At 33.9% G+C, this 26,209-nt stretch overlaps 2 long non-coding RNA genes across 2 annotated transcripts in view; one reads left to right on the forward strand and one right to left on the reverse strand.

Annotated features, from left to right (window-relative positions):
* The window catches only part of LOC309626418, a 35,920-nt gene extending 10,037 nt beyond the window's left edge, over window positions 1-25,883 (reverse strand). Inside the window, exons 1-3 of the long non-coding RNA XR_014243174.1 lie at window positions 22,393-25,883; window positions 19,509-19,570; window positions 16,318-16,408 (exon numbers count right to left, since the gene is read on the reverse strand). This is a non-coding gene — a long non-coding RNA (uncharacterized lncRNA). The remainder of the gene's footprint in view (window positions 1-16,317; window positions 16,409-19,508; window positions 19,571-22,392) is intronic.
* Window positions 16,408-26,209, forward strand: part of LOC309626351 — a 43,435-nt gene continuing 33,633 nt past the window's right edge. The window contains exons 1-2 of the long non-coding RNA XR_014243128.1: window positions 16,408-19,017; window positions 25,894-26,012. This is a non-coding gene — a long non-coding RNA (uncharacterized lncRNA). The remainder of the gene's footprint in view (window positions 19,018-25,893; window positions 26,013-26,209) is intronic.

Below are 26,209 nucleotides of genomic sequence, written 5' to 3' on the forward strand. Positions count from 1 at the left end.
TGCATACTTTATCTTTCCAGATTATGAAAATAACATAAAAATCTAGATATTAATGATTCTATTTTCTTAACTTATAATATCTTTTCTTCACATTATCATGGCATCTGTCTTATTTTAGGCACTCAAATGGGTTTTCAAAATAGACTACTAACAGGATTTCTTGCTCCTTAGTCTAATCCTTTCTTTCAGTTTCGCACTGTCACCAAAGTGATCTTTAGGAGAAAATGATTATGTTAAGTGCATATTCTGAGTATCAGAAGAGATCCTCCAGTGTTGAGGTGCTTTAGACAAGACCACCTCTCCCCTAGCTTCCACAAATCCATAGGAAGGAATTAAAAGGTATACAAACGCTCCATGTACTCTAAATAAAACCTTCCCTCCTACAAATTCCACATGCCCATTGGCAAGAGTGAACAAGAGACCATGGAACTTTATGATCCTTGCAAGACTCACCCCTTTTCATCCAATTCTCACAGACTCACCTTCACCTTGTTTGAGACCACCATTTCATTTTGTAATTTATCTGTTTCAAGATAAGCATCACAAGACATACAGAACTCTTAATTCAGCGTTTATTCTCTGGATTCTGAACAACATAATGTCTATATATAGGCAGAGGGACAACTCTCTCATCTCATCTCCACCCCCAATATTCTTTAAATCAATTTCCTGCTTTATTTTTCTGCTTAACATCTGTGTATATTATACATTCTCTTTCCCTTTTATGAGGACAAATATAAAGTTCCCTTTCATCTCTTCTGAATTTCTGTAATCCTGCCACTACCCTTCTATAACAGATATAGGCACCAGTCTGAGGCTTGGCTAATCATGGTAACTCTTTCTCCTTTCCATAAGAGATGGCCATGTGTGGTATCCAGTATAACGGCCTTCCAAATATGCCCATTTCCTAATTTCTGGAAACTGTGACTATGTTATGTTATGTGGTAGAGGAGAATTAAGGTAGCAGATGGAATTAAATTTGCTAATACACTGACCCAAAGATCAGGAGATCATCCCGGAACATCGAGGTGGGTCCAGTGTAATTGCAAGGGTCCTTAAACATGGAAGGAGGAAACAGAAGTGTCAGAGTGATACAATATGAGAAAAACTCCACTGGTCATTGCTGGCTTTGAAGATGAATTAAGGAGTCAGAAGCCAAGGGATGCAGGCAGTCTCGGGAAACTGAAAAAGTCAAGAAATATATTTTCCCTTACAGCCTCCAAAAAGGAATGCAGTCCCACTGACATCTTAATTCTAGACCAAGGAGACACAGTTCAAACTTCTGGCACCCCAAATTGTAAGTAATACATTTGTTTTGTTTTCGTTCACTATGTTTATGATAATTTATTAAAGCAGCCATAGGAAATATTCACCAGAGTTTCTTTAAAATACTTGTTATATTGATATTGGGAGAGAGAAAAAACGCTCTTCACAAAGATCCTAAGATTCAGGAAACTTGTAAGCCTGGAGACACCCGGAGCCTTCTTTCCACCACATGAAGAGAATGAAGGTAGCAGATGGAATTAAAAATTCTAAGAATCCAATCCAAACAAGGTGGCACATCTAAGACAGCAAACCCTAATGACATTATTTGTATCCTGGATTTTGCGTTTATGTGAATCAGTATATTCTTTTTTATCTTGAACTTGTTTTAGTTAAATTTTTGCAACCTTTAGCAGAAAGAACCCTTTACAAAACACCATCTACAGTTCTTTGACTATGCCTTTACCTTCTGAAAAATGTCTATACATACTTAAAGTTTTAGCTCTACTCCCCTCCCTTGTTAAATGTTCTCTGACTCTCACAAGTAGAATTTTTGCCACTTCTGTGCCTACTATAAAGCTACATTGTTAAAGTTAGTATATCGTGAAATTATTTGAGTGACAAGGTAAATTAAGATTTTCCTTATGCTTTCCATGTCCTCACCCTTACTTGAAAATGATTCTTAATCATAAGAATCTTTTCTAATGTAACTCAGATAAAAGAGAGATAAGTGCTGCTTTAATGATTTAAGGCCAGAATACTAGTTCATAAGAAATAAAGCCAATGTCACTTTAATCAGAGGAATATGAATTTTTCAGGGAAACACAATGAGATATTTGGGAAGGAATTCCATCCATGCTTGATTAGATATTTTTGATTTTTGATGGACCAGAGTAAAAGTAGCTTTGATAGTAAATCAAATAACTTGTCTTCCTTGTCTCTCCACAAATCTCTTCATCAATGACACCATAGCTTAGAACCTGTGCATTCATGGGTGCACACGTGCGTGCACGCACGCACACACACACACATCTTCCTGGATAAGCCAGTGGACTGAAATAATCCTCCTCTCCTTTCTGGGAAAATATGAAAAGACACTGAGGTGTTTTTTTACCTAAGAGTTTTCAGTATATGGGAGAGGGGAAAGTGTTAAAAAGAAATAGTACTAGGAGGGTAGTGATAGAATAGGGAAGGTTCAGTTTCCTGGGTGGTCTTCACAACAGACCCTCCATTGTCAGGAGGCCTACATGAGGTACACATTTATACCTTTTGCATTTTGATAAAATAGGAAGCTATCGGGGATATGACACCTAGTTTCCTACCACCTCTCATATCCATACTGTGTAGTTTTTAAACAATCCTCCAAATCCCAAATTTTTTAAATAAATAACAAATCTTCAAAACTATTAGGAGCATATTAATTTCAAAAAATGGTAAATCAATATCGTTAAGTATATTCACATGATTATACAACAGATCTCTAGAACTTTTCATCTTTCAAAACTGAAACATTATACCCACTGAACAACTCCCATTTCCCCCTCCCCAAGCCCCTGGTAAACAGCATTCTACTTTATGTTTCAATAAGCTTGACTACTTTAGATATCTCATACTTAAAAGTAAAAAATACATGATCTCACTTACACGTGGACTCTAAACTAGTCCAACTTATAGAAGCAGAGTAGAATGGTAGCTGCCCAGGGCTGCGGGAGGGGCGGGGATTGCAGACAATGTTGGTCAGGAGGTACAAAGTTTCAGTTACACAAATTGAATAAGTTCTAGAAATCTAATGTGCAAAAGTATGCCTATCATTAATGATACTGTACTGTATAATTGAAATTTGCTAAGAGGGTAAATCTTAAGTCTTCCCACCACATACACACAAAGAAGGAAATAGGTAATGACCTGAGGTAATGGATCTGTTAATTACTTGCTTGTGATGATTATTTCACAGTGAATACATATATCAAATCATCAAGTTGTACACTTTACATACATGCAATTTTGCTTTTGATTGTTGATTATGCCTTAATAAAACTGAAACAAAAAAAGAGAAAGAAGTGGAAGAGAGACCAGGCCTCTCCTTCTCTCTGTCATGTGAGGATGCATCCATGGGCAAGCCAAAAAGAGAGACTTCACCAGGGAGCTGAATCAACTGGCACATTAATCTCAGACTTTTAGCCTCAAGAATTGTGAGAAATACATGTCTGCTATTTAATAAATAAATAAATACAATACAGTATTCTAAAAATCCAACAATGTTAGAAGGAGAAGCCCTCTACTCCTTGTAAGGTAAGTATCAGTAGCACCACTATCACTGTAGAGTGGAGGGCTTCAGGGAGTTTCCTGACATAGCTGACTAGACCACAAGGGATGATGTGTACCTAACCTACTTGTCAAGGAACAGCTGGAGAGACCCTCATTTCAATGGGTTTTACAATTGTCTCCATTCTACCCACAAAGTATATTTATAGATAAATTCTAAGTTAAGAAAAGGAAGAGTCACTAACACCCAGGGACATTGGTTTACGTCTTTAACTACCCTAAAGACTATAGGCTCCTGGAGAAAAAAAAAAAAAAAAAGGGCTGTACTTATGTAATACTGCTTTTAAGTAAATTTAAAATAAAAGTTTTGAATTAGTCTGCATGGGCTGCCATAACAAAATATCACAGACTGGTTGGTTTAAACAACAAAAATTTATTCTCACAGTTCTGGAGGCTGGAAGTGAAATATCAAGGTGATGGCAGTGTTGATTTTTGGTAAGATCTTACTTTCTTAGCTTGTTGCAAGCTTCCATCTCACTGTGTCTTTACATGGCCTCTCTTCTGTGTGCACGTACTCCTAGTGTCTTTTACTCTTCTTACAAGGACACCAGTCCTATTGAATTAGAGCCACATCCTTATGACCTGATTTAATTCTGATTGAAACTTTAAAGGCCTTATTTCAAAATATAGTCATATTGGGGGTTAGAGCCTCAACATATGAATTTGAGGAAGAACAATTTACTCCATAACAAGCTTCAATTAAAACATAAGTTGAAAGTTTAAAAACCACCTTTAATTATGAAGCTAGAAAAATTCCCATAAATGTCAGCTTTAAATTGACATTTAACAGATGTCTTTAAATGCCAAATATTTTCTTGTTCACTAATTTTGGGCTGTTATGAGTAAAGCAATGGGCTAGCCACCTTTGGTTAAAGCTTGGAAACAAAATTAGAAAATTAAATTTATGAAGAAGATTTTCAAAAACTGAATTGTTTCACAAGAAGGTGCAGGTGATATGAAGTACCAAATGTGAAGCAGAAGCTAGTACCATTATGTATGAAAATGCCTGAAAGAAAAGGAAAGATTTTGAAGTTTAGGAAAAGGCAAGTTTAATACCTTTTTCTGATGAACAGGCAAGGACAACTTTGTTGTCTTTTTAATACCAATTGAGAAATTATCATATATTCTGATTTATACATATGTTATAGTGGGTGACAATCAAAAAAGCCTTATGGAGAATCATAAATAATTGTGTTCTCATTCTACAAAAATGCTAAGCCATAATCCTGTGAGTAGTTGCACTGAAAAATTTTTACATATCACTTTCTACTAATTTGGAACTAAAGTATGCCGATTTGTGTTAATCAACAGATTCATATAATATTATTAATTCAAGATAATATTGATTACATAAATTGCATATTGATATCTGTAGACTGAATTTTGCCCACTAGAATGTAAAAGCCAACAGAACAAGAATATTTGTCTGTTTTAATTTTATTTGTTATTGCTGTATCCATAGCACCTAAATCAGCATCTGACATATTAAAGGTGCTTAGCGAATATTTGTTGAGTGGAATATTTATTTAATTTATGCATGAGTACTATCAGTAATAAGATTTTATTATGTTGTAAACATCATCCCAAAGGAAATTAGTAGAACATCTAACAGTGATCTAACAGTGACTTGGCATGTATCAATGAAAGAAAAAGAAATGTCAGGAGAGAAAGAAAAGACAAATGATAAAATTGAGAAAAAAATAGGAAAAATTGGTAGCATCAAATAACACGATGGTGACTTCCATGTAAAAAGTAATATGCTGTGGGAGGTAAGGTAAAGGTGTTAGGAAAGCAACCTGATGTCTTGTGGCTTGTTTTAGTTATTAGTTTCCACCTCAGAAAATTTTTAAGATTTTTCTCTGCTTTAAAACAAATAGAAAAATGAAATGATTTACGTACAGCCATTTTCCTGGAGCTTAATATCTAGAAGGAAAGTAGTGAGAAGTGTCGTTGAAGAAGTGAGGGGAAAGCCACATTTCTTTTGATAGGATTTAACTAAAAATCCAATCAATGCAAACTGGCATTCACTCATCCATTCATTCATTTCATTAATGTTACAGGTACATGCTGCTCTTTTATATTTTATTACCTAAGGCAATAGACATATTTATCTTATGTTGATATTATAATTACTATTAACAATCAAAGTATGCCACACTGAAGATAAATTGCAGACTCACCGAGTGCCTAGCAAACCTGTTTTCTCCATGGTTTATCTTGCACCGTGCACTATGTCCCATAATGCTGTCACCCTGCTCAGCTGCCTGTCTGAACTACTAGACAATGCCATGATGCAGTAGTCGTGTCTATTTTGTCCCCACTGTAGAACTTGCTCATGGAAAAGTGATTGTCACAAATTATATGCTTAGTAACTATGTGATAAAGGAATTGACTGACCATTTTGAGAGTTCTGCTTAATGGGTATGCTGTAGTTAGATTGTGAATGGTCAAACCAATCATACCTTTTCTTGCGGTATCTGTGAGTCACAGACAATCAGTTGTGTGGTTGAAAGCATCAAAAGAAAATGTCAGAATATTAGAATATGAAACACAGATGCTATCATCTCTACAGATGGACAAAAACCAGAGTTGCTGTCAGGTTATTAGGACTACCATTGCAATCATGAGTAATGTTCTGCTCTTCTTGCTGTGCATCTGCTAAGGTGAAAGTTTGTTTTACTTTCCTTTGTATCTTTAAATAATTCACCATTTACTGAGATTATATGAGTGTGCCTAGGGTCTCTATAACTTGTAAGACCCTAACTAGCAATTAAGTTTAACAAATATGCATCAAATGTTTTATTTAGTTTATTTTATTTTTACGTATTTTATTTAATGCCGTTTTAAGCTGTGTGTGTCTGCTCAAGACTTACATACTTATTGTCATATAAATATAATATTTACCTTGAGATTTCTTTGCACTGTAATAAAATAGTTCTTGTACTCTTACTGGCAAGCTAAATGTTTGAAACCCTCGTAACTAATTATAGAACAGTGCTCCTGATAGGATATGGTAAGGTATGAGAGATGCTTTTATGTAAATAACATGATAGGTTTCTATTGGTGGACTATAGATATTGAAATTTATTAAAATGCCATTAAGCATAAGATTTATGTTTTGGGATTGCCCAATGGATGAGCTATTTTATTACAAAATATTTTTGGTACTCTGGTAATTTACCCATCACCCACTCCTTGGAGCAGAAGCTTCCTAAATTTCACAATATAATAAACAATGTAACAGAGAAGGTCTTGAGTAATTTCTGACTATGTTATTCTGTCAGACTGACTTTTAATTGGCAGTGGCTAACATTTATTGATTAAATTTATAGATACCAAACCATAGATTCTTAAATATAATAATACATTTTAATATAAGGATAACAGCATATAGTTTTTACTAGTTACTATGTATAGTTCTAATATATGCTCATCTCATTTAATCTTCACATGTCCTAGAACGAGTTGTTATGGGCTCCATTTTAGAGTCATTTTAATAAATACTTAGAGAAAAAAGTCATACCTTTAGTTAGTGATAAACTTGGAATTCAAATGCATGTGAGTCTAAAGGATTGCTCTTAATCATTGTTGTATGCTACCTACCTTAAAGCTTTTTAAAATACTTTAGGGTTTATGAAAGGAAGAGCTCTGTATTAAATCCCTTTTAAAAAGTATTTACACTTGGGATTATTCTTTCTTGAGGACTCTTCAAGCAGTGATTACCTGCATGATTGAAACTATTTAGATGTTGTTAGCTTCTAACTAACTTTTCCCCATTGTAGTAGATTCAGTTTTATATTCTTCAGAGCACTAACTCTGAAGAATTTTTTCAAAAAAGTCCTGAAATCTAGAAGTTTGAAAAATATTTTGATAATATACCACTTCTTAAATATTCACCATGCACATGTTTTTAAAAATTAAAGGATCTTATAGTAAGAAAACATTTAATTTTATTTATCTCAACACTTCCAATTTAATCTGTTTTTGTTTAATTTATTGAAATTCTTAGGTAATATTTTCTTAGAGATACAATGACAAATGTATGTTAAATTTGTTTATTTAAGGTTAAAAAGGAAGGGGAAGAAAGCCCTGGGGTAGTTTCCCATGTAAAATGTAATTTTCTAAAAATACACAGCTTTATTTCCAAATGGATACACTGTATAAAAAAAAATAGATCGATAGATATCCTTTAAAATCTCTCTATTGAAAACTTCAAGAAATTAAAAATAGTGATAAAAGAAAAAAAAACCCATTCATATTCTACATAAGAAAAATTTTCATTTGTAAGACGTGCTTTAAGTTTTTAAAAATAAGTACAGCTATTTATTTTCAAGTGACAATATATGTAACTTTTCTATTAAGGCTTCATGTGATGAATGATATATGGATATAAAATAGTCATTACTCCTCCTTTAAAATCATATTTCTCCTCCTTATCTAAAATAAAATGGATGTGAGGTGACCACATGAGTTAAATTACCAAAGGCACTATATACCATAAGTGGAATAGAGCGTTATTAAACAAACCCAAAAGGATATTTCCTTCTACAGTCTCTTGTCAGCTCCAATGTCTCTCTCTGTTGCTTCTCCTTTTCTGCCCTTTCTCAAATGAATTCATTTCTATGCAAATGCTTGCATCTCTGTATGGAGGATATGTGATAAGAAACCAGACTTTTTCTATAGACAGGCTGCTTATTGAGTAATTCATCCATCATTTACTCAAACAGAAAATCTATGACTACCATCATTTATTCATTCCCAAGGGTGTTTTCCCACCTGAGGCAAGGACACTATTTTAATTCTGCTTTAGAGCTAGTGGGGACATCTCTGCTCTATCATGGTCAACAGCTCCACTTTGCATGTAATGTTCCAGGGGCAATCTTACTTGAGAGACTTCTAAATATTCTTTTGTCACAGAATGTCACTCATCTTCCATGTTCTCTGATTTACCCAATCTTAGCCATCTTTTTGAAATGCAGTTTCCTTGGCTGCTGCAACGCATCTTTATTCTGTTAATCTATATCAGACCAGCTGTCACTTAAAAGTTCACCTTTGTCTTATAGTTTTCCTGAAACAAATGATAAATATCTTGAGCACAGATACTACTTCTAACATGTATTCTGTTCTCAACACTACAGTATTCTCATCCCATAATAGATATCCACTAAAGATTTGCTGAATTGGAATTATTGAGGTTATTAAGAGAGATAATTACAGTGGGAGGAGGGTTACCTTAGTGAGAGGGAAGACCCAAAGTAAAATAATGAAGACCTGTTAAATTCATGAAGTTACATTATCTCATAAATGTATGACTTCAAAGAATGTGAGAGTTTCTGGTTGTACAGTCTATTAGGAGCCTAGAAAGCTTCTAATAGGAGGATCAGATGAGTTAGTAAAATATATTGTATTTCAATCACACAATTCTATGTCTTACAAAAAATAGCCCTGTTCTTGTTTTTGTTTTGTTTTGCATCTCAGATTCTACTATAGTTAATGCTCCTTTCAAGTCAGTTATTTTTAAAATGCTCACAACTTAATTCTTTATATGTCTAAAACAGTGTATCAAGCAGTTTTACTATTTGGTTAAATAGTATACTTTAAAATCGCAATTTAAAAATCTTTTCTGTGTATCCTCAAGATATGTCTATAGAGGTAAATGAATTACTTACAACTCTAGTTAAGTGAACAGGCATGATTATTTATTCCTTCTACACATATTAAGCTAGGCATTGGGTATGAATAAGTAAGCAAAGAGATTTAGTCCCTTCCTTCTGGAGATTATAATTCTGTAAAGAATATATATAATAAATGATCAATCAAAAAAAAAAAGGAAATCAAAAAGGAATATATAAAAAGAAAAAAAACAAGAAAAAATAATAACCAATCAGCAATATAATTACAAACTATAATAAATCCTGTGAAAGGAGAGTGAGGTGCTAAGAGATTAAATAGGGGGAACCTGTTTTGGATTATAGTGTTTTTCTAAGAGACTTATTTTAGGAGGTGACATTTAAGCTAAGACAAAAGATGAGAAAGAACCATTATATGAATGAAAGAACATTCCAAATTGAAGGGGGAAAAAAGTCTGTTAAAGAGAACCTAAACCAGGAAAGGATGTTTAGTATATAATGCAAAGGGGAATAAGGAACAGAATAAAGCTAGAGAAATTGGCAGAGGCCAAATTGTAAGAGGATAATAGGCTAGGATAAGTACAATGGGGAGCCATTAAAGACTCTCAAGCAGGGAAGGAACAATGTTAGTTTAAGTTTTAAAAAGATAACAAGCTGCTATGTGGAAAGTATTAGAAAGGAACAAGTATGGAACAGACTTCATGTTCTTGAAAGCTTTCTCCATATAATGGAGAGGGTTCTCAGTGACAGTCATGGGCCCATATACTTCAGATTCAGCATCCATAAATCAAATGTCACAGAAGAGCCAATTAACCCCTTCCAGTTCCACCTCTGCTCTAGCACCCAATTGACACCTCCATCAATGTCATGTAATTGCGGCAACAGTAGATAAGAACTCTTGATTTGTTTCCCTTAATTTTATTCTTTCTTGATTTTCATAATATCACTGTTTACTCAATTATTGTCATTCTTCTATATATTTCTATTCTTTATACTCTGAGTACCCTATGCTGACACCTTAAATATTGATGCTTTTCCACCTCAACCCACTTTTGCCATGCTCATTTTCAGTGTTTTTCTCTGAGTATGCCCATCTATTTTCACAACTTTAAATTTTCTCATATTTACTCAGTGAAATACTGTCAAGTACCAGGAACTATTCTAGGCACTATGGATACAATTAACTAAAAATTCATTTAAATCTATCTATCCATCTACCTATCTACCATCTATCTACCTATCTACCTAATCTTTTCATCTACTGATGCCTCTCAAATCTAGATCTCTAGACTACAACTCTCTCATAAGAGGTTCTGTCTACTGGGCTTCAGACTTATATATCCAGCTTCTTGCTATGTTTGCCTAAACATCACACAGACACTGCTTAACTCAAGATAGCCACACAAAAATCCTCTTTTTCCTTAAATGTGTTCTTCCTCATTTTCCATCTCAGCAGTTGGTACAGCCATCCATTCAGACCCCAGGGAGAAATTTTTCTTTCCTCCCTTTCTTTCACTTTTCACCCTTCAATCGGTCACCAATATTTTCAGTCAAAATTAATTTTGAAGTTAATTCAAGCTTCCATCATCTATTGCTGTTCTATTGCTATAATTTCCAGACTTGTTTTCCTGATTCCAATTTCCTTTCCTTTAAATCAGACTTCTTCATCACTGCCAGAGGGCTCCATCTAAAAGGCCCTGGCGGTCCAGTGTTTAAGGCTCCATGCTTCCACAGCAGGGGGCGTGGGTTCTATCCCTGGTCAGGGAACTAAGATCTCGCATGCCACTCGGTGTGGCCAAAAAAATTTTTTTTTAATCTTAAAATAAAAAGGGTGGGGGCAGATCTGATTACCCTATTCCTCCTCTTAAAACTATTATTTCGTCATAATAATTCAAGTAACTTAGTATGACATAGGTTATCTGACCACCACCTCTACCTCCTCTCCACATCTAGCCTCATTTCTTCCCAACTGCCCTCAAGCATTTTATGCTCAACATTTTCTCCTGACATTGCCTGGGCTTAGGATTTTTTACTTTCCATTACCTCTTCTTTATCTGAAGAACAATTTATCATGCTTTAAGACAGTTTCTTCCCAGAAGGCTTTTTTGAAACTTTGAGTGTGGATTAGATGCTTCTCCTCTGTGCACCTATTTATGTATTCATTCACTCATTCACTTATAACGTCCTTTACTTACTCTTCTGTCTGCTAGTACTTGACACCTGCCCATGTGTTATTTTTCTTGATAGGACTTATGAGCCATGAGAGGGAAGGAACCACGTCTTATTTATCTTCCTCTTTCTAGCACTAATTTAGTGCCTTACACAACATATGTTTACTTAGTGAGTGAATAATTTACATTTTCTCTTTCACGCTTAAATATTTCAAACAAATATCTATACACACTCTATTATAATGATAGTGTGTGTTTGAATACTCCTTTAAATTTATGAAATGCTTTTACATTTATCATGTTTGATCCAAGTCACTCTATAAAGAACATTAATAGGTTTTGATATTCCCATTTTAGTAACAGGGAAAGTTGAAGTTCAGAGAGTTTTATTCAAGGTCAAACAGCTAGTGATGAACTATAACTCTGAATATAATTTTTTTTCAACAGAACACACTGCCTACTCACTGTAGTGGGAACACAGCCTCCTTGATCCCCTCTTGCTGAAACATGCTAAACACATTTCCTAACCCAGGAGAGCCTAACCTGGTGAACGCAGACACCTTTGTTCAAGTGAGCCTGACCTTTTTCCCTTGAGCTCCAGACCTGTATTTCTAGCTACCTGCTTAATATCTCTCTCCTTGTACGTGCCACACCACTTCAAAAGCAACATGTCTAAATCAAAATATATCTTTCCTCTGCTCCCACAGCCTCTGACTCCCACCCAAACTAGTTTGTCCTTCAAGTTTTATGATTTCTGTCAATGCTATTTTGCCTTCAGGATTTGGAAATTAATGTTACAGCTGTATCTAGCTATTCATCTCTTGAAAATAAGCCTCTTTACTGATAAATTGTCATTATTTATTGAAAACCTGCCAGACTATCATTCATCCCTTCAGGGCCTTACTGAACAGAGACATTTTAGAGAATTAAATATGGCATACTGAAAATAGTACTCTCCCCTTTGCATAATTAGATTTAGGCATAAAAACATTTCAGTGACAACCTAAACTGATAAAAGGTGAAAATCTCTAACAATGAAGAGATTACTTTCATTATTTCAATGACTTTTTAAGTGAAAAGTATGGTACTATTATCTTTCATCTTGTTTTTATTTCAGTTAATTTTCTTTATAATGAGGAAGGCAATGATGCCATCTGTTTTATTTCTATTTATTCCTATTTTTGCTCCATGTGTGTCAGTCATTTAGCTACACTAATGGAACCAGGGCAAAAGAGATTCCCTTCTGGATTTACCAAGTTTTGTAGGGGTGAGTCAGCTCTCCCTGTATTCTAACAGCTTTCTTGTTATTTTAACATCTGCTTAAAACCATTCAATAGATTAAAATGTAGTTATTAACCTAAAATTATCTTTAAAAAACCAGAAAGTTTAAAATAAGTTCAAAATGTAAATCAAGTAACCAACTCAGTAAAGCACACCTAAAATATATTGCTGTGTAAGTAAGGCATAAACTATATGAATCAAATTGTTCTTAAGTGGTCTTTGAGTTAGATTTTAGAAATAAAATCTGAAAATCACCTCAGTGGCTAAAATTGAAGAGAGAAGGCTGAAGATTCTAGGGCAGGATTTCTCATAACCTGGGTCAGATAGACATTGTGATGTAGCACACAGATCCCATTCATGGAAGAACTTGTCGCCCCAGCTGTTGGGAGGGCTGTCATCAACAGGCTTTAGCCATCAGTCCCTTCAGAGATTTCCTCGGCTGCATGTAGGCCTACAGCCACTGCTTCCTGGGAAACACATTCAATTTGACTGATCAATACAGAAGGGCCCAACTCCTGACAGGACTGAAGGGCCGTTCTAGCTCCTGAGTGCGATCACTCCCATATGATTCTGATTGGCTGAAGCTCTGTTGGTTCTGCATCACAGCTCAGCTTCTCCCTCTGCCCTATCTTGCATCTTTACCTTCCTTTTCATAGATACTGCTTCCTAGCAAATACCCTGCATACTAAACTGTCGGCTTCCCCCATCACAACCCAAAGTGGAACACAGGGCTCCAAGGAATCTGTGAGCCCTCTCAGTTTACATGTACATTTTTTAATTTTGTATGTATATGTGAATTTTCCTGATAGTCTTTTCCTAGGTGGCCTTTGTATCAAAAAATATAAGCACGATTGTTCTAGTGTGTTGAAGATCATCTGATTACCAAGAAAAGACAAAATGTGCCAGTTTTAGCCTTTAAATTAATTCTAAGAAATTCTGCACAACTATTGCACACATATCACTCATTCAATATCTCTTACATTATGAATGGGCAAAAATGAAAATAAATCAATGAATGCTTAAAAGGCAAATACCACCCTGCTAGGGTAAAAAGAGAAATGATACACCTTGAAAAAACAGAAGACTATTTTTTGTGACCAGCAGACTGTTTCAGGCCACCATTTTCATTTTTATAATTTTTTAAAAGGATAGATGAAAAAACACCAAGGTAATGATGCCCCCGGAAAAAAAAATTTAAAGGATTGTGATACACTTTTGAAATTGTGTGCATGAGCTCTTGCCTAGAGCCCTGATGAATCTTTTTTCAAATTCATAAAGAAAGTCCCTCAGGATATTTCACAGTGTGAGGATACACAGTCTCCTTTCCTGACAGGTCATTATTGAATATCATGCTGGGTTTGAGTACAGGGCTGGTGAGAGGCTTCTCTCCCTGCTTCTTCTGTAAATGTATGTGAGGTTCAAGCTTTGGAATCTTAAATGTCCACGAGAGCTCAAAAGGTACCTGGTGATTGATTTGCACTACAGGACAGAGCTGACACAAGAATTGCAGTTGAGTTCAGCAGGATTGCAATCAGAGTCCTTGGCAAAAGTCACATTGTATGAGGTAGATCATCATGTGGTTAAGACCAACTGCTGCAGTTTTTATGACTCAGTTTTTTCTATGCAGTTTTTTTCATGTACTGGGTAAGGTTTTTGTGTTTCCCTTTTTAAATTTTGTAATTAAAAGCAATGTCTTCAAAAGGAAAAGTTTAACAGCAAAAGAACATATCTGACTAAAGAATGGAAACCAATATAGGGTAAGTAAAACCATAGGGAGGCATATGTTGTGTGTCTAATTAGTCTACAGCCTTCTAAGTTGAGATACATCATAGGAGAGATTGTGCTTGGAGCAAAGCTCCTTCCTTTAATAACGGCATACTTTTCAATCATTAAAATATTAAAGTCCTAGAAAATGTTACACCACACAATTCATGATTTCACTTTATATAGTTACGAAGTCTCTGGGAAAAAAAAAGTATATTTTTAAATTCACATTGTTTTAATAAATTTAATAACTTTTGCCCTCCTACTTTGCTCATTGTAAGAAAAATTTAAAATACAAAAACTATAAAGAAGTGAATGAAAATCACTTAAAACCTCATTACACAAAAGGGCACAATCCAGACGACTGAAAATGCGCTACTAGACCCCGAGGTAGCCTAAATCCACTGAAATTGTTATAAAATGTCAAAAAATTTTTAAATTGTTGAAGACCAACAAAAATTTAGGTTAACTAAATTTTGAAATAAATTAACCACATTTTTTCAGAGTTACCTCACATTATTTTTTGTTTGTTTAATATGCAGCAAGCACAGGTAAGCAAAGATAGTTGTCTCAGAGAATTGATTTAAACTGAAACAGAAGCTAATCAAAACCAGATAATAAAAATGATTCTAAGGGTTTTGGTGTAAACATTCAAATTCAAAATCAAACTCTATTGACATTTCAGTCATATTTGAAGTTTATTAAAATCTTCATGGAGCTTCTTTACATTTGCCAGTAATATTTCTTGCTAAGTTTTGATCCCTAATATTGGTCTGGACAGGGAAGAATATGAGGACTCTGTGCTCAAAGCTCTTAAGTCTTGAAAAATTATAACCAAACCTTCTATACCTGATGGCTATGTGCTTCATTCCTAATATTGAAGGGGGTTTTGTGTGACTTTTTGTTTCATTTTGGTTTTGCTTTTTACCCTCAGGGTTGGTTTTTATTTACAGAAATGAATATTCAGAAGTTTAATCTTTAAAAAGTCAACTAATTAAATTTATAATTATAAAAACTTAGTTCATTTTTAGGCTTTTAATCTTAAAGTTTACTTTAAGTTTACTTTCAAGCTCAGTTTATTTACCTTATTCTACTTATAGGACTAGAAAATTCTCAAATTGTTTTAAAGGCCTTTCAATAATTCCTAGTCCCATTTACAAGCTTAGTTATAAACATTTTAGCATTTTAAATCAAAGTTAAAATTTTTTAAATTTATTTTCTTATACTTTTGTTTTCTGACTACAATTTCCCAACTGCTAAATACTTTTATAAAGCTAATAAAGTAAATTTATAAATAAGAATTCTCTTAAATATTATTTTTAAAAATCTAGTCAGGTCTCGACAATAACCACAAAACCATAAGCCTAAAGTGGTTGGTTAATTAGGCATCTTAATATGAAAATACAGGGTTTTAAAATGAAATAACATAGTTGACCCCCTGGGATTCTAGTTTTCCAATTTTCTTCAACACTAAAGGGACCAATAATAAATGTGCACCTAATTTTTACTAAAGAATATTAATGCTATGAGTTTTTAATCTCTTAAATGTTTCCCTATTCAATTTTAAATCTTTCTGGCATTGAAAAATGCTTTGCCCTCCATTCCTATTATTATTCTTCAAATTTGGAAGGTTAACTCTCCAAACCTACCATATTTATATATCAACTACATTTTAACCATGTCGTTGGATTCATCTACATCTATAGCTCCCACCTGGCTTGATTGGATTTTGCATTTCTTTTATCTCTGGAGGGCTGGCATGTAGACCTCGGCCTGTGGGATCACAGAAGGCTAAGCAACCCAAGCTGAGCAGCACAGTCGGGTCTATTCCTAGGCCCACCCCAAGTAGAAGGGATGAACTTGAGGGCCCATCAGAATCTTACCATGTAGGGGGATGTGGCGCCTAGCCCTGAGTGGCAGAGGCCGGCTCTCAGCTTTCATCTGCCCTCAGTCAACCACTCCAGGGACAGCTTCCTGTTCAAGTCCGACAAAGGGGGGAGAAAAACAGCAACTTACTTCTGGAGATAAGTAAATACAGTTGCTCCCCAAAGCAAAACATTTTTCTATTTGAATGGAAGGAAACTGCATTATTTTGTATACTTCCTAAGACTATACAACTCTTAGGATATTAAAATATTTGGCTTAATTTGGCTCAAATGTTTCTTTGTACTCTATTAGGCCCAATGTATAATGTGTTTCCTCAGAAACAAGCATTTCCCATTTCTCTGATGTTGATGCTATACGAAGAGAGATAACAAAATATGACTGTCAGGATAGCCTTGCCTAGAACAGTCCATGCTGAGTTCCTTTCTTGTTTGAATAGACTACTAATTCAACACAGGTAGCTTCTAGGAGGGAGGTGGACTCAAAGAGGATAATAACATAGTTTTTACATTAGGATTTGAGATTCTCAGAGTTTGGGGTGGCTAATTGCTGGGAACTTTTTGACCCTGCATTGTGATAAATTATTCTGAAGATGAGATACAATATTGGTGGCAGCAGCAGCAGCAGAAAACATAAAACTAGGGTTGCACAGCTTTTGGAAAGCCTCCTATTAATAGCTTCTTATTATCATCATCTTCTAAAATAGCATCTCACTTGCATATTAAACAGAGAAATAGTCCTTACAAATATGCTTTCTCCCATTTTTCTTGAAACACGTGTCTCTTTTGGTATATCTTTCATTCATCAATTATTGATAGAATACAGATAAATATTTCTCTTTTACCAGAAAAAACAAATAGTCCATGCTTAATGATAAATGGCAACTGACAATCCATCTCTGGGAAAAGGAGACGATAAGGTTCCATGGAGTCGGAACCAACTTGGAAAGTATACATCCCTCTTAACAAAGGACCCATCATGCAGCTCTAGACAACACTTCTCATGTTGGACTACAAACTCGACATTGTCAAAGATTTGGATCTTTATGTAAAATTGCCCTATTTCAAATCATTAGTTCAAATTTTCAAAGAACTGTATTCAGGTTAAACCAAACACACCAGTAAGATTTATTAGGTCCTAAGTAGCTAGTTTGCCTTTGATTGCTAGTTTGTCCGATTCAATGTGTTATACAGCCTTTCTAACACGCATTATCTTACTGCCAGGAGGGTCCACTTGCCTGAGTTTGTAAAATTCTGTAGTAGTCATTTCTCTAAGTTGGGATTTCAGCTTTCATGCTTTTGCTAAAACTCAAACCTTCTTCTCTCAGATAGTATGATAAATCATTTTAAGCTAATATAAATAATCTTATGCCTCATTATCAATAATTGGAAAGTTCTTCCCTCATTCTCTGATTGGCTAATTTTAATTTCCCATCCTTTAATACCCAGATCAAATGTCACCTCCTCTGTGAAGGGTTTTTAACATCAACATTTAGCATTTTTTTCTTCTTCTCCCCACACTCAGAGACTCTATATATCACCTCAACTATGGCATATTGCCATGAAATTAACATGTCCCGATCAGCCTACTAGTCCAAGGAGGGATAAAAACATGTGGAGCAGACCTGAACTCAACCTCAGCTTGAAGTCAAATCAGGCTGAACTCAGGCAAACTGAGCCTGCTCCAACCAATCTGCAGAAAGGTGACTGATGAAAAAGTTATTTTACATTTATGTGTAATTTGTTATATAGCAGTATTATGGCAATAACTAACTAGTACACTTTATCATAATGGTTAAGGGATCTTTTGAGAGCATTGTGTTCCTGGATATGTGAACACTAAAAGAAAAGTCTAATTTTCAGAGAAGAGAAGAAAAAGAAACCAAAAATACTTTCCTCTTAATAATTTTACTTGAAGTTACTCTGAGAAGAAATAACTGCTCATTTTGAGCAGATATATAAGTAATCCTTGAAGTGTGTAAGGTTACTACTTATTACCCTGAAAGGAGTATTCGCAATTTAAAAAAAAATCTGGCAATCGTTACTCACTTTCCAGATTGAACAAACACCTTTAAAAGTATGTAATTCCATCATGCAGTACACATTTTTGAGCCCCATACTAAACACTAAATATAAAATGAAATAAAGAGATCCAGAAATATGTTGTCGGGTACAGAGGAGATCATGAGTTCAGTTAAGTAATGTCCATGAATAGATTTTGAGTAAGCTTTGGCTATATGAATTTAGAGCACAGAATGTGACTGGGTATCTTTAGTAGTCAAGTAGTAGCTGAAGGCAAGGGTTGGACATCATCTTCCAGGAAGAAATTATAGAGGAGAGGAAGATAAAGCTGAGGATAGAACTCTGGATAACGCTAATATTTAAATGTTGGGCAAAAGAAGGTGAACACATACATGTGAGCAAGGACTGCCACAGAAATAAAAGGAAATTTGGAATAATTCGTGTCATGAAAACCAAAGAAGGAGAAAATTTCAATTAGGAGTAGGCAACAGTGTCAAATATTTAAGAGAACATGGCTATAACAAGGGCAAATTTTCACTCGATTTGGAATTAGGAATTCATAGATGATTTCAATTACTGAAACTTCAGAAGAAAGAAAGGCAACAAGCCATATTACAGTGGGTTGAAGACTGAATGGACTGTTTAACAGCAAAAACTTCCAGTGAAGATAGCACTTCTGTAAGTTTGACTATGAATGGAACTGGGATTAAAATGCATCTGTTTAAATCCTACTTTGCCCTCACTTGTTCATGAATATTCTATTGAGTTATCTTTAGTGTCTTGATACATAAAATTTTTATTTTGTTTCTATACTATTTTTTTTAAGTATTTTTTATATAGACAATAGCAGTTTTTTGGAGAAATTCCTATAATTATCAGAATCACTCCATATTGCATCATATCTAAAGAACCTCATTCAAATTCCTGGGTCTACACTTAGTAAAATGTATGTTCTTAGATAAGTTACCTAAATTTTCTAAGCCTCCATTTCCTCAGATGATAAAAAAGCTAATATTTTCCACCTCATTGATTGTATGTAAGGATTAGATAAAATACAAAAATCTCATAGGACTAACACTAAGTAAATACTTAATAAATGGTGACTGTCATTATCATTGTTATTATTAATATTAACAAAGTGCAAAGAACATTATGCAACATTTGCTTACATTTTAGAGTCATAGAGTGAATGATTTTCTTTGGTAAGAGTAGCAGTGGAAATCACAGTCACCTAGACAAAAGTACAGATTATTATTTTTTCACAGACAAGAAAGTAAGAAGATATAATTTAATGAGTAAAATAATTAGTCTTTTAGTTTGGATAAAAACAGAGCAAGTGAACGTTTAATTTTAATTATTTAATAGCAATACAAATTGACTGAGCATTTTTCCTATTAAAATTATTTGCTTTATTAATTGAAAACTCTTTTAAAATTTTATTTTATTATGGTAAGAACATTTAGAAAGAGATCTGCCATCTTAACAAATTTTTTAGTGACAATAAAATACTGGTAATTGTAGGGACAATGTTGTACAGCAAATATCTAGAACTTATTTATCTTGCATAAGTGAGACTTTATGCCTGTTGATTAGCAACACTCTCAGTTTCTCATGTCCCAGCCTCTGGCAAGCACCATTCTACCCTCTGATTCTATGAGTTTAACGATATTTGATACTTCATATAAGTGGAATCAGGCAGTATTTGTCATTCTTGCACTGGCTTATTTCAGTTAGTAAAATGTCCTCAAGATTCATCCATGTTGTTGCATATTGCAGGATTTCCTTCATTTTTAAGACCAAATAATATTCCATTGCATGTGTATACCTCACTTTCCTTATCTATTCATCCATTCATGAATATATATGTTGTTCTCACACCTTGGCTATTGTGCTTCAGTGAACATTGGTATGCAAAACATTGGAAAGATTCTGATTTTTTTTTTTTTTTTGGTGGGGGCAGGGGTAAACACCCAGAAGTGAGATTGTTAAATCATGTGGTAGTTCTATTTTTAACTTTTTGAAGAATCACTATACAGTTGTCCATAGTGGCTGCATCATTTTACATTCCCATCAAGGGTGTGCAAGGGTTTTCATGTCTCCGCATACTCGCCAAAATTTGTCTTTTTTTTTAAAAATATTTGCCATCCTAACAGATGTGAGGTGATACATCACTGTGGTTTTGATTTGCATTCCCCTGATGACTAGTGCATTGAATATTTTTTCATATACCTGTTGGCCATTTGAATGTTTTCTTTGGATAAATCTCTACTCAAGTCTTAGCCCATTTTTTAATCAGGTTATTTATTTATTTATTACTATTGAATTATAGGAGTTCCTTATATATTATGGAAATTAATCCCTTATCCAATATAATGTTTGTGAATATTTTCTCCCATTCACTGCCTTTTCACTTTGCTGATTGTTTCTTTTGCTGTGCAGAAGGTTTCTAATTTGATGTAGTTCAACTTTTTATTTTTGCTTTGTTATCTGTGGTTTTAGTGTCATCTCCATGAAATCATTGCCAAGACCAATGTCATGAAGGTTTTTCCTGTGTTTTCTTTTAGGAATTTTACAGTTTCAGGTTTTACATTTAGGTCTTTAATCTATTTTGAGTTGACTTTTGTGTATGATGTAAGATGAGTCAAATTTCATTCTTTTGCCTATGAATATCCAGTTTTCCCAGTACCATTTGTTGAAGAGACAATCCTTTCCCCGTTGTGCATTTCTGCCTCTCTTGTCAAAGATCAATCAACCATGTATGCATGGATTCATTTCTGGGCTGTCTATTCTGTTTTGTTGGTCTATATGTCTGTCTTTATGCCAGTGCCATACTGTTTTGGTTATTGTAGTTTTATGATATAGCTTGAAATCAGGAACTGTGATGTCTCCAGCTTTGTTCTTCTTTCCCAAGATTTTCTTTGCTATTCAGAATCTTTGTGGTTCAATATGAATTTTAGGATTTTTTTCTATTTCTGTTAAAAAATTTTAAAAAACCTGCCATTGGGATTTTGATAGGGATTGCATTAAATCTGGACCACTAAGTAGTATGGATATTTCAACAATATTGTCTTATCCATGAACACAAGACATCTTTCCTTTTTTTTTTTTTTTGTATATTCTTTAATTTCTTTCATCAGTGTTTTGTAATTTTCAGTGTTTAAGTCTTTTACTTCCTTAATTAAGTTTATCCCTAAGCATTTTATTCTTTTTGGTAGTATTGTAAATGAAATTGCTTTCCTAGTTTCCTTTTCAGATAGTTCATTTTTAATGTATAATATACTACTGATTTTTGTATGTTGATTTTGTATCCCACCACTTGACTGAATTAGTTTATTAGTTCTAACATTTTTTTGTGGAGTCTTTGGGTTTTTCTATGTACAAGAGCATGTCATCTGCAAATAGGGACGATTTTACTTCTTTTTTCCATCTTAGGTGAATTTTGTTTCTTTTTCTTGCCTAGTTGCTGTGGCTAGGACTTCTGGTACTATGTTGAATAGAAGTGTCAAGAGTGATCAACCTGATCTTAGAGAAAAAGTTTTCAGTTTTTCCCCATTGTTTACAATATTAGCTGTAAGCTTTTCATATACAGCCTTTATTAACAGGGCATTTTTAAGGCACATTTAGATAATACTTAGAACAAAGAGAAAACTTGAAATTCTCCTAAATTATCCTCTGATTATTACTGATTAATAACTTGCATACATTTTTAATCTAAAGATAGAATCAGTCCTTGTATTGTTTTTTTTTTCCCAAAGTCTAAAGCAAGATTTTTAAAAAACAGATAAGAGGCACCAGTCCCAATTTAACTAGAGATGGAAATGAAAACTGTGCTCTGCAAAAGGGCTTAGACTATAAAGTTACTAGCAGGTGCAAATATGAGGGCAAGCAGTTTTCTGGCATCATTCATTTCAATTCAATATTATATTAGTTAAATATTCTTTATACAATCTTTTAAGTAACATTTTCTTGTTTTAAACATTGATGCCTGTGTTTGTTTTCTATTGCTGTATAAACAATCTTAGCCACTTAAAAAATATACATTTATTATCTCACAATTTCCATGGGTCAGGAGTCAGGGCACAGCTCAACTGCATCCTCTGTTCAGGCTCTTATAAAGCTGCAATCCAAGTATCAGCAGGGGCTGCAGTCTCATCAGAGGCTCAAGTGTAAGTCTTAGTTTTCAACATATCTACAAAGATTAAATTGTATTCTTTTTGATTAGTTATGGTTTTTAGGAATTTATAAAAATCTTTCATAAATTTTAAATATTACAATTATTATTGTTGTTAATGAGAGAGAAACTTAACAAAACCATCATGTTCAAAATCACCTAACTCTTTGAATTTGTATTTCTTTGTTTCTTTATTTCATCACCTTATTCTTCAGTCATTAAAGTTTTGTCACCACTTTATATTCTCAGTCCAATTTCCTACTCTACTTTGAAATTATTCAAGGGACAGAGTTTCCACTATTTCTTGAGAAGCTATTTGGCACTGTAAAATAGCTCACACTTAGGAATTTTTCTCCTTATTCTGTCTAGTTTTCCCTTTGCTCTGTCTTGTCTCATTACATCTCCACAACTTCCTGCAATATCACATTGCAGGCTTTTATCTAATTTTCAATGCACTGTCATCTGTTCATCCTTTTTTTAGTTCTCCTGTTTATCAAGCAGTTTTTTCCCAAAGAATCACTTTGCTTTGGAATCTATGTGCCAGGTGTATGATACTAACTTGCAATGCTGCCAGATGAATCTTGTTTAATTTTCTTTTTAACCTTGCTTTAAATTTATAGAACAGCACATCAAAATGTGTTGAACAGCAGGAGTAAAACACTTTTTTTTGTGGAGAAAAATAGAAAAGCACATATATAACCTATTTTATTTATACATAAACATAGAGCTGCTCTTCTACAGGTGGTTGTCTGCAGATGATTACCAAGAGGAAGGTACTAGAAGATAATGGAAATTAATATACTCAGCACAGCAGGAAGCATTTAGCCTTTTAGATATACTTTAGGAAGAATCTCTTAATGGATGTGCTTGCAAAGTGTGATTCTGAACAGCAAAGCAAAAGCTAGCATCACCAGTATTGAGACAATGCCCCACTTCATGCATCCAAAAGCTAAAATCTAACAGATATAACTCTAACTCTTAAAATCACAAAATTCCTTTCCTAAATTTCCAAACATAGAGAAGAGTATTCTCTGGAAGAATGAGAAATTTTTTTCTGTTTGTTTTCATCTGAAACCTATTTTATATAATATTAGCCTTTGAAAATACCTTTATGCATACACATTTGAATAGTTTAAAATTTTTTTAACTTAATAAATAGCTATCTGATACAATTCCCTTTTGTTTAAAACCTGAATATTTTTAAAGTTGACAGTAATAACAAGAACTAAATCTTATTTGTTATGAAGGCAAGAGTTTAAATATAATGCCTGGTGCCAAAAATCAGGTAAATTGGTCAAAATAAAAAAATATATATATATAGTGTGTATGTTTTCTCCAGTGCCTGGTAATAATATTCAAGGACAATATGACCAATTTAATTAGGAATATGTTATAGTAAAACAGAATCTAATAAATTTTTATCCAAGAAAATAAATGTGCTCTGTCATGATTTTGGCAAGTTTATCCAGATCTGTTTAAATACTCCCAATGACTCAGATTCCCTTACTTCACAAGACCATTTCTTATAGTGTTGGGTTGTTCTATTTTTATATCTTATAAAATTTTATTTTTATAGAGAATAAAACTGCCTCTGTAGACAATCTATTCGTTGGCCCTACTTTCACCTTGGAACTATTAGTTATATACCTGTTTCTTACACATTACCTTCCTACAAATGTTTAAAAATTATTTTAACAAAAGAAATGTTCAAGTTAAATTCTAGAATTTTCTCCAGTAATTTCCAATATGCACACAATCTTCTGCACACAATCTGGTTGGCCATTACCCTGATTATGAGTAGAGCTTAAAATCATGCACAGTTGCATAGGCTAAGATTACAATGCATATTCTTTTATGTTTTTGTTCTGTCAACTAAAACCTTATTTTACTTTCTGATATAAAGCTCTCAAGATATGTCTTTTGATTGTGAAATTTATACTTGACATTTTTATAACCTTTGTGCTGAATTTATTTAATTATTAGTTGCATAACTACTAGTGCCAAGCACTACCCCAGGTTCTGGAGATGTATTGCTGAGCACAGACACTCTGATGACCATACAGTCTCTAGAAACAGTCAAACATTAATAAAACAGTCACAACAATAAATATACAATTACAAACTGATATAAATGCTCAAAAGAGAAAACCCAGTTTATTTCATGTGTTTATAGTTATTTTAATTTGTTTTTCTTGTTAGATTTGTTCTATACATCCACTTTGAAGATGTTTTTGAATCTGTATTATTTTATCCAAATTGTTAGTTATTTCTCTTAGCTTTTTTTATTAATAAGCGTATGTATTCCCATATGTCTTTAGGCAAATCATTTACCCATATTTACTTAAATAAAGATAATCACTTTATTAGAAAAATAAAATCAGTTTGAAAATCAGTTTCCATATCTAGTTAAAGAAAGATAATCACATTGTCCCAGCCTTCAGCACAAGGCTATGATGAGGATTAAATGAGAGCTCACAAATGAGCTCTTTGTGAACTATAAAATGCTATGCAATGTCAGGCATTATTATTATTATTTCTTTTTTAAAGATTGATTGATTGATTGATTGATTGATTGATTGCTATGTTGGGTCTTCGTTTCTGTGCTAGGGCTTTCTCTAGTTGCGGCAAGCGGGGGCCACTCTTCATCACGGTGCGCTGGCCTCTCACTATCGTGGCCTCTCCTGTTGTGGAGCACAGGCTCCAGACACGCAGGCTCAGTAGTTGTGGCCCACGGGCCCAGCTGCTCCGCGGCATAGAGGATCTTCCCAGACCAGGGCGCGAACCCGTGTCCCCTGCATTAGCAGGCAGATTCTCAACCACTGCTCCACCAGGGAAGCCCCAGGCATTATTATTATTCATCTGAGTTAATATACCAAAAACCAAAGAGCACTGTTTATGTAATTAAAGCTTGCATTAATCCATTAATCAATAAGCATTAGGTATATTTGCTCAACCAGTTAAAATGTACCCAAATGTGTTTGTATTTGGTCCAAGTTTCTCCCTTTTGGTCATAAAGATATTGTGACAGAGAGTCAAATGGCTTGTTGAAATCAAGATATAAAATGTATATATTTCCCTGAATTTTCCATTTCATTCCTTTATCATTCATTCAGTTAGTTGGTTAGTCAAAACCAGTAAACATTATTTTGGACCTCTTCTTTCACATCCTTCTCAGTAGTTTCACAACTCGTCAAAGAACCAATGGGAAAAATTCCTGCAAGCTTTACTTACTCCACTTTCTCTTTTCAACTTTCTTTACTTTATCTAATGTTTTTAAATTTTTTATGCAAATAGATAAGCACAGTACATGTTCCTCCTTTTTAGACTCTTTAAATTTTGTTTCCAATTTCAAAGGTAGCTCTTCTTTTTCTTTCATTTAATAGTGACTGCAGGTGAATTCTTCTCAACGAGCAAGAGGTATGGTATCACACTGAGAAGATATGAGGATTAAACATAGCTTTTAAATAAACTTTCATCTATCTAGTTTTTTCTCTTGGAAAAGGTGAGTTATAAAAGGTGATTTTATCAATTTTAATAAAAATTTATTTCTGATATATCCTGTAGCACCTATCATAATAATTACTCTCAAAAAATTAACATTCTTTGCTAATAATCATCCCTTGGACAGCAACAAATATATATTTTTAAAAAACCTAACATGTATTTTGACAAATGTCAAAGTTCTACTTATTGTCTCAC

This window comes from Balaenoptera borealis (genome assembly GCF_965194805.1).
Source record: "Balaenoptera borealis genome assembly, chromosome: 1".
Taxonomy (NCBI): Eukaryota; Metazoa; Chordata; class Mammalia; order Artiodactyla; family Balaenopteridae; genus Balaenoptera; species Balaenoptera borealis.